Below are 8,773 nucleotides of genomic sequence, written 5' to 3'. Positions count from 1 at the left end.
AGCCACTTGGCCCATGACAGAATCACAGGATTCTGAAATTCTCTGTTAACTACTTTTTCCCTCACAAGGCACCACCATTTCGCCCTGCCCAGGTATCCAAACTCATATTAGCAGTGTTCTTGTATATCTTGCATTCTCCTATTGGTCCTGTTGGATTTCTCCCTGACACCATTATCATGAATGTGGAAGATGAAGGGATTGCTTGTCTCCTGATGCCCACAGCCCTGGCCCTTGCTCCTTCTCACCAATAAAACTTCATGTTTTTGAGCCAAGCTGGAATGGTTATGAGTCACATCAATGTTAATTTGTGCCTGTGAACTTCAGTACCACTGCCTTGTGCTTTTTCAGCTCAATCCCAGCTGAATTCTCCTGTTAATTCTGAATGGACACAAGGCAGGGCAAACAACAATGTGCCCTGGGACCTACCTGGCCTTAGGCAACTTAGGGAGACCCAATGGGTTGGCATGACAATCACTAATTACTCAGGTGACACAGAGACAAGTCAAAACCAGACTTTTGACAGAGACAAGTCAAAAGAGAGAAGTCAAAAGCAGAGACAAGTCAAACTGAATTCAAACAAAAAATCAAAAGTTCAGGAAACATAATACAGCCAATTCACTTCAGGGCTACAGAAATATCTTAGGCCTCCAATTCCTAATCAGTACTCATTGTAACTTTTCAACCCACAGAAAGGAAAGGACATCAATATTACCATGCGTGCTGCTTTTGCATTAATTGATTTGTGGCAAAGATGGAAAAACTTGGCCCAATTCCTGATAAATACAAATTTTCAAATACCAGATTTTCACATGGGACAAAATGTTTATATTTGTTTTCTTTAACTACAGAGTGAGAAAGAATCCTAGGCATGAGCACATGAACCTCCAGATTACTTCTGCTTCTCGATGGAGGAATGGAGGCACAAAGTGACTGAGCTCTGACTGATCCAAGGACAAAAAAACCCAGTAAATCATCCAAATTACTCTCAGGAGCCAGGAATTCTGACTCTTTGTCCACTGCTGCAATGACTAAATAATGATGCCAGCCATGATAAAACCATATAAGAGGAGAAGGTGGGCGTTAGAACACCAGCAATTAGCAACAGCTAGGCTAATCATATGTAGTCTGTGTAATCCAAACACTTAGAAAAATACTTTCTCCAGCCCACAGAGGAAAATTGTATCACTCCATACTCCTACAATGCATTGTACTACATTTCTTGTTAAAGCAGCATCAACAGTTTGGGTAACACTCTTTACTAACATATTCTTAAGTTGGAAATAGGAAGTGAGTAACAACACAAGCAACAGCATCTCCTGTGTTACTTTTGTGCGTGTTTGTGATATATTAGTGAGGTGTGTCACTGCTCTGAATAAACAGGAGGGACACCAGGTGACTTCAGTCCTGGTGACATTAAATTGGAACCAAAGGTCACCCTTTTGTTTCTCTCCTGCTCTCAGGGGCATTGCATCAATAAATGCAATGACAAGAGTTCCATGCTGTGAAAGAGTTAATGTCCACAAAATTGACATTCAACTGAAGAGATTAAAATACAGTAAATTTAACAAGCAAAAATTATCTCAGATAGAATTGACTTTGGAATTGGGCTCTAGTCATGCCTCAATGCTGCTTTAGGCAAGTCTCTCACCACCACATTGCAATGGAAACTGGAAGGGATCTTTCAGTTGGTACTTAGACAAATGAACAGGAACTTATTCTTAACTTTTTGTTTCCTATTTGTTGAACTGTTCCAATAGCTAAATAGCTATTCAAACAGCTCTAGGCATTCACATGAAGAACACAAAAATAGAAAAATCAAAAATCAAACTTGAGGCCTTTGAAGACTTAGTCAATTCTGGATATACATAGACATAACTTGCATCAGTTTCAAAAGGAATTGCCCTGGCTTATGCCATGGACAATTTCCACTGTTAAGAGGTACAGTGCTGGCATGAATCCCTCCCTTTTCTCCTACAGTTCCAAGCCATCAGGTGTGCATTAACAAGCCAGGTAAAATCAAAACCATTCTCAACAGCCCGCCTTCAATTAAGCAAGCTCCATTTCCCTGGCAAAGCAGCACTTTGCAATGGGCCATAATGACCAGGGCTCATTGTTCCAAGCTTTATTCTGGTGATGTTATTTTATAGAGGAAATAGATGAAAAGATGAACTGTAACTCCCTCACTCCCTCCTCAGTGGGATGGGAGAGAGAATCAGAATGGTCAGAGTGGGAAAACTCATGGGTTGAGATAAAGACAGTTTTATAGGTAAAGCAAAACAGATTCCCCCCTTCCCAAGGGCAGGCAGCTGTTCAGCCAGGCTCCATCACACGTAACTGTGACTGGGGAAGGCAAACACCATCACTCTGATTGTCCCCCATTCCTTCTTCTTGCCCAGCTCTGTAACTGAACCTGATGGCTCATGGTGAGGAATGTCCCCCTGGGCAGCTGGGGGGGTCAGCTGTCCTGGCTGTGTCCCTCCCAACCTCGTGTGCTCTCCCAGCCTCCCCCCTGATGGGGTTGAGAGGCAGAAAAGGCCTTGGCTCTGTGCAAGCCCTGCTCAGCAGCAATGAAAACATCCCTGTATTACCAGCACTGTTTCCAGCACAAATCTGAAACACAGCCCCACACCAATGACTGTGAAGAAAATTAACTCTAGCCCAGCCAGAACCAGCACAACCAGTAATTCTCAGAGCTTGGAGCTTAGAGCAGGTGCACTTGCTTTCTTTAATAATACTTCTTGCCTCCTCCTACTCAGGCCTGTGACAGTCCGCCCCTGCTTCATTTTAAGAAGATGAAGCTACAGAATATGGATAAAGATGCAGGGTAAGGATATAGAAGTTATATCACTATATGTAGTGATACAACTGTTGGCCACAGGTAAATAATTTCTTTTTTATCTTAAGATGAAGCTCTCTCTCCAGCTGAAGTTTGGATGACCTTTCAGTTTCTCTTGCTGAATTCCAAGCTCAAGTGCCATATGGATCCCATGTCAGCTACTCCTACTGTGAGTGTCACACACACCAACTGGTGTGCTTTCCCAAGCACTGGATAATGAGAATGGCTTGTTTCCTATGTGGTTAGCATAAAAAGTTAAAATTATCTTTTTTTTTTTTGCAATACATAAACTTTAACACTGTTCGTATGTTGCATGTAGAGAGGTAATAAATTGCATGGCAGATAGTGCCAATAGCAATAAGGCTCTCCTAACTTAGTTTTTTTTCATTGTCATTGTTCATTATTGATACTTTTCCAATTGGGAAAACTTGATTCATAAGCTCCCATATGTCACAGCTTGGAGGAACTTCTGAGCAGTGCCTGGTGAACTGGCTTTGTCACAACAGGCACAAAGAAAGGGCGCTGCTGGCAGTTCAGTAGAGCTAAGTGACAACGAGACTGGGAACAAATACCAACTAGAAGAATTCAAAGAAAAAGCTTGACAACAACTTCAGGTGCCAGACAAAGCAGTCTTGCAGACCATATGCCAACTTCTGATGACTACATACAATATGTAGGTCCTTCGTTTCTTAAACAAGTTATTTTCAGCAAAGGGATATAGATCTTGTCTTTATGTTACCTACCAGGATGTATACATTTAAAATTTTAGCTGGTTATATGCCCTGAAACCTGATTAGACCACAGATAAATGTTGTCTTTTACCAATATACTAAAGGCATTTTTAAGACATCAAGATACTATTAAAACATGAAGAGTTATTTTCTATGGTGGTGATCTTACAGAAACACAATCCTGAAATTATCTCTGCTCAGGGTATTGATCATAAGGCCCTAATCAATTTGATTTCCCTGGTTCAGTATTTTAGCCTGCCATCCCTCAGGGTCCTCATTATTCATATACATCTTTACATCTCTATGTACAACCATAATTGTTGCTATACACTGGCAATGAATGAACTTCAGTAGCAAAGGACATTTATCACAGACACATGAAAAACTTAGGAAGCATCCCAGAAATTATCACTTCATGAACAAATCAGCTGAATTCCCATATTTTTAAATATTTCTGACCTTGATAAGACTATTTCAAGTCAGAAGGTACTTTCAATGGAACATTTTTCTATGGACCAAATGTACTTGTTTGTGGTTTTGGATAATTTTGGACATAAATTTTCTCAATTCTGCATCAAGGGCTATTAAATTAGAGAGATGAACAGGTAAAAATCTTTAGCTATTCCCAGCTATAGACACTCCAGCTATCTCAAGTGTCTGTCAGTGCTGCTTAGCAGCAAGGCATGCTGTGAAAGGCTTGTTTACTAATATTTGCAAGACTACAACAGATGTACAAAATGAGCTAGGCTACAGTGAACATTAAGAAAGGGCAGCTGATTGTTTAATCTAGAGAGAGGGAATTTGCTAGAAACACCACTAGCTGTTTGCTGGCATGGAAATTTTTATAGTCAAGAGGAATATTCTCTGTAGCATCACCTCTTCCTTTCAAATTTGTGCTTTTTTCTCCCAAAATCACTGAAGGTGGAGTACAGGTTTTTGTGTATAGGAAAGTCTGGCTGGTGATTGCTGTTGGTTTTACCAAAACTTTTGTCATTTGACTATTTGTATGTAAAATATGCAACAGCAAGAAGGAAAAATTTATGCAGAGACAATGTTTTGAATGCTAGATATGCACAGGAGGGATCCTGCAGAGAGATGAAATCAATCTAGGGATAAGTGGGGTACTTTAATGCTCCAGGAAACTCGACGTGTATTAAAGGGAAACATTTTAGAATTCACTGTGTATATCTCTCTGGTTAGGTTTACACAGCAGCCATTAGTTCTTCTTGTTGGCTAATACAACAAATTTTCATGGCTGTGAGTGCATACATATATAAAAATATGTATGTGAGATACTATACTTAATTCAGATTGCATCTAAAATCCAGCTCCTGTAGTTTCATGCTTCTACAAGAGTCTCACTTGCTTTGTTAGGACCCCATTCAATTGGTATAGAAAACTACAACCCTGGCCTCAAAAATTTACTTTCCAATTTGGAAAAAGATACTTTAATCAGTGATAACAAGTATCAGGGAAAGAGGAAAAACAATACAGGTGATAAGAGCAGGCAATTACTAAGTTAACAGAACGATTTTGATTTTAGAATTTCCCCATCAAATCTTAATACCTAATATTTTGTTAATATTTTTAATAACCATTTCAAAATCAGCCTTGGCCAAATGAACTGAACTGAACTGAACTCAAATGAACAGCCCTGAACTCTCAAGAGTGCCAAAAAGTGATTTTGAAATTTTAAATGCACTTCATTTGTGGATTCTGTTTCAAACTACCTCCCAGGACCCAACACCAACAGTGCATAGAACACCCAGTGATTTCTGTGAACAGTCTTAAGTTGAGGAGCAACCTATTACCAAAGGTCCCACAAACATCACCAGCTGCTTTTGGAAGTATGTGCACTGTCTATTTTAGTTCCTCTTTCTAGATTCATGCATACAATGACCTAAAGCTCTTTCACTTCTCACTATCAGGCCATTCTCACAATCATACATTCTCAGTGTCAGAGCTCTTGCTCTCTCCTGCAGCAAAGGTCTCTCACGCTGTAGCTCTAGAGGTCTGCAGGCCTGATCCCCTGAAAACATCCTGCCATCAGTACACTTTTTGTCCTCAAACAAGGAATAGCAAGCTGCCATTCTGATTTCCTCTGAGCCATATGCTTCAGCATCTTGAGAGCATCCAAGCCAAGACTTCCTCTGCTTAGCTTGAACCTCTGAAATGAGATAACCTCACAGTCCCAATCTTATACTTCTGGATTTTTTTATTTCTGACTTCTGTGCAAATTGATGTTTATAACTCAAGCACAAATTATGCTCCTGAAATTTTGAATCTGATGTTAACCTTCTGCAGTGTGCATTTATCAAAATAGCTGCTGGTGACAAAGCTGAGAGGGGAAACCCCAGGACATGCACCATATGGTGACAGGGACAGCAACAGAGACAGTAAGAAATAGTAATTGCTAAATAAAACAATCCTTCCCAGTTTCAAAATGGCTTTTCCAGGAAGTATTAATAACTCCTGGTTGATTCTTCCTTCTGACTGCTTGGTTCTGAATAAACACATATCTTTCTCAACTTTGGGAAAAGTTTTTTTTCCTCCTTCTGCCTTTTTTAACATTTGAAATATAAGTAGTATTATAGTAACCATGGTATCCTGATGACATAATGGTTACCATGAGAACAAAGCTGAAATAGTGTCATCAGAGCCCCTTCTCTCTGCTGTGTGTTGAGTTTTATATTTAATAGAGATGGCCAAACTGCTGCCACCCAGCCTGGCCAATTCTTTCTGGCTTCATGCTTTCAAAGCTCATAAAAGCAGAGCTGCCCTGTTCTTCTGCCTTGGTACAGTTAGTTTGCTTCAGGGCAGCTGTGCCACCAGCTTACAAGATGGGTCTGCACAGCAGCAGGTGAGAGGATAACAGCTGTAACAGATTCCCTCAGGACAGTGGCATTTGTCATGTGCCTTGGGCATCCCCCAGTGCCCCTGGCCGTGAGTAAAATGATGGTTCTTCGTCTCCACTTGCCAGAAAAACCAGATTTTAAATATTTTTTACTTAACTGTACTGGAAGATTTCTCTGCTAGCCTATGCAAGGTCTCTCCATGCATGGTTGCCTGTGATCCAGTCCTGCAATTACCTCTGCCCAGAGAGTGCTCTGCACCCACAAAGGAATCCACTGGCCACTGCCAAAATGCTGTACCCAGAACACAGCTACAGCTTCAGACAAACAAAAGTTATTCCCAGCTAGTTTTCTCAGAGAAGATCCTCTCTTTTACTGCAAGAACCACTGGACATGACTCACTGCATATTGTTTGTTCATTTTGCTATATATATTTCCCAAATGCTATTTTAAGTTGCATTTCTCCCTTATGCTCCTACCAAGTTTGCATGAAAACAACCCTCCAGTTTTAATTTCATATTTAACCAAAACAAATGTGGAGTGGCCATGTTCACTTCAGTAAAGCTATCTGGATTTGTATTCTGCATACAGATATAAGAAAGCTGGTCAGAGGGAAAGACATGGAAGGTACTACAAAGCAAAGGGGCCAGTGAAGCAGGCAGCATTTCATACAAATCTCCCTGCATTCTGCCTGTGCTTCCACACCAACCCAATTCACTGCCTGCAGATGGTTCACATGCATTTTCTTCCTCCTCTAACCAGAATCCACTGCACAGATTCTTCCTGAAGATTCTGGCCATAACCTGTTCTGGCTGATCTGGCCCAGCTCCCTCATCCATTCCTCATAGGAGAGATGCTCCAGACCCTCACCATCTTTGCACTCCTCCACTGGACCCACTCCAGGAGCTCCATGTCTCTCTTGTACTGGGGAGCCCAGAGCTCAGCACATATCCTAGGGGAGCCTTCACCAGGGCTGAGCAGAGGGACAGGATCACCTTCCTGACCTGCTGGCAATGCTTCTCCTAATGCCCCCCAGGATAGCATTGGCCTTCTTGGCCACAGGGGCACACCGTTGACTCATCGACAGCTTGTTGTCCAAGCAGGACTCCCAGGTACTCCTCTGCAGAGCTGCTTCCCAGCTGATCAGCCAAGGTCAGATGGGTCTCATGTCCAGCAGGTCAAACAGGGAATACAACCCAAAGTCATTTAGAAACCAAATGGATCAGATTTTTAATGACTTTCTTGACCATGAAATCAAATGGACATAGACTATTAACAAGGACACGAATACAGGAGTGCATCGACTTCAAATGTTACAAATTCCCAGTTATTCCCACCTTAACCCTTACCAGGATCCTTAACAGCTGCCTCATACACAGTATAGTGCAAATACTTCGCTCTAAGCAAGGTCAAACCCTTATACAAAATTCAGCATTGGCCTGTGTTCTACAGCTGTATCAGTGGGTGCTCTGAAAAGATTTACACCTTCTGAGCACTGCCTCAAACCTGCCTCATCAGCTGTGCTTCACCCAAAGTTCAGCCCTGATCCCAGCTGTAACCCTGAGTCAGTAACCTCTGCCTGCCCAGCAGGGAGCTCCTGCCAGAGTCAACACTGAATTCCCTGGCACGGCTGGCAGCACACCCAGCTTGCTGGTCACTGAGTCTCCACTCTCTGCCCCGTGTTTGATGTTGGCCTCACCACAATCTCACATTTAAACCCTTTCTAATTGTGTTTGGGTGACAAAACACCAGAGCAAACCCAGGTTGCCACCAGCCTAACTCAAGTTCATCATGCCCTCATAGCTCATCCATGTACCCAATCCCAAATTATGGCCCCTTTTTTCTGACACAGTTTTAACAGCAAGTAGGTGGTTGATTCTACCATGTCCTCTGCAGAGTACAGGGTACCAAAATTTTGTTATTCAAAATCAGTTCAGGCAGATCTGGGATGTTTTTCAGCAAAAAAATTGCAGAGAACCACAAGTGGTTTTAATGTCAGACCTCCTGCACTTTGGTGCACTCAAGAAGAAAAATGATTTCTCAGAATAAAGCAGAGAAACCCTGCTGCTTCTCAGTTCTATGTTGCTGCCAGCCCCAAAACTCTGCAAAGGTACTGTGCACCCCATGGTAGTGAGCTGGTACGGTAGCTTGAAGCATTTGGGAATAAGGAGAACTGATTCCATGGTCCACTGCAGTCTTTCTGAGCCCTCAGAGGAGGTTCCATCACAAGATGATTCCAGGTTTTCATAACACTGACTTTTGGAAGATGATACTGACCTAGTGCAGTAGTTTAGTTTTCCCTTACATCAAACTGACTCACCCTGCTCTGATACCAGCTCACAATTCTCTCTTAA

The sequence above is a fragment of the Melozone crissalis genome, unplaced genomic scaffold (assembly GCF_028551555.1).
Source record: "Melozone crissalis strain CALT ecotype California unplaced genomic scaffold, PUWL_Pcris_2 ptg000018l_1, whole genome shotgun sequence".
Classification (NCBI taxonomy): domain Eukaryota; kingdom Metazoa; phylum Chordata; class Aves; order Passeriformes; family Passerellidae; genus Melozone; species Melozone crissalis.
Note: the sequence above shows the minus strand (reverse complement) of the source record.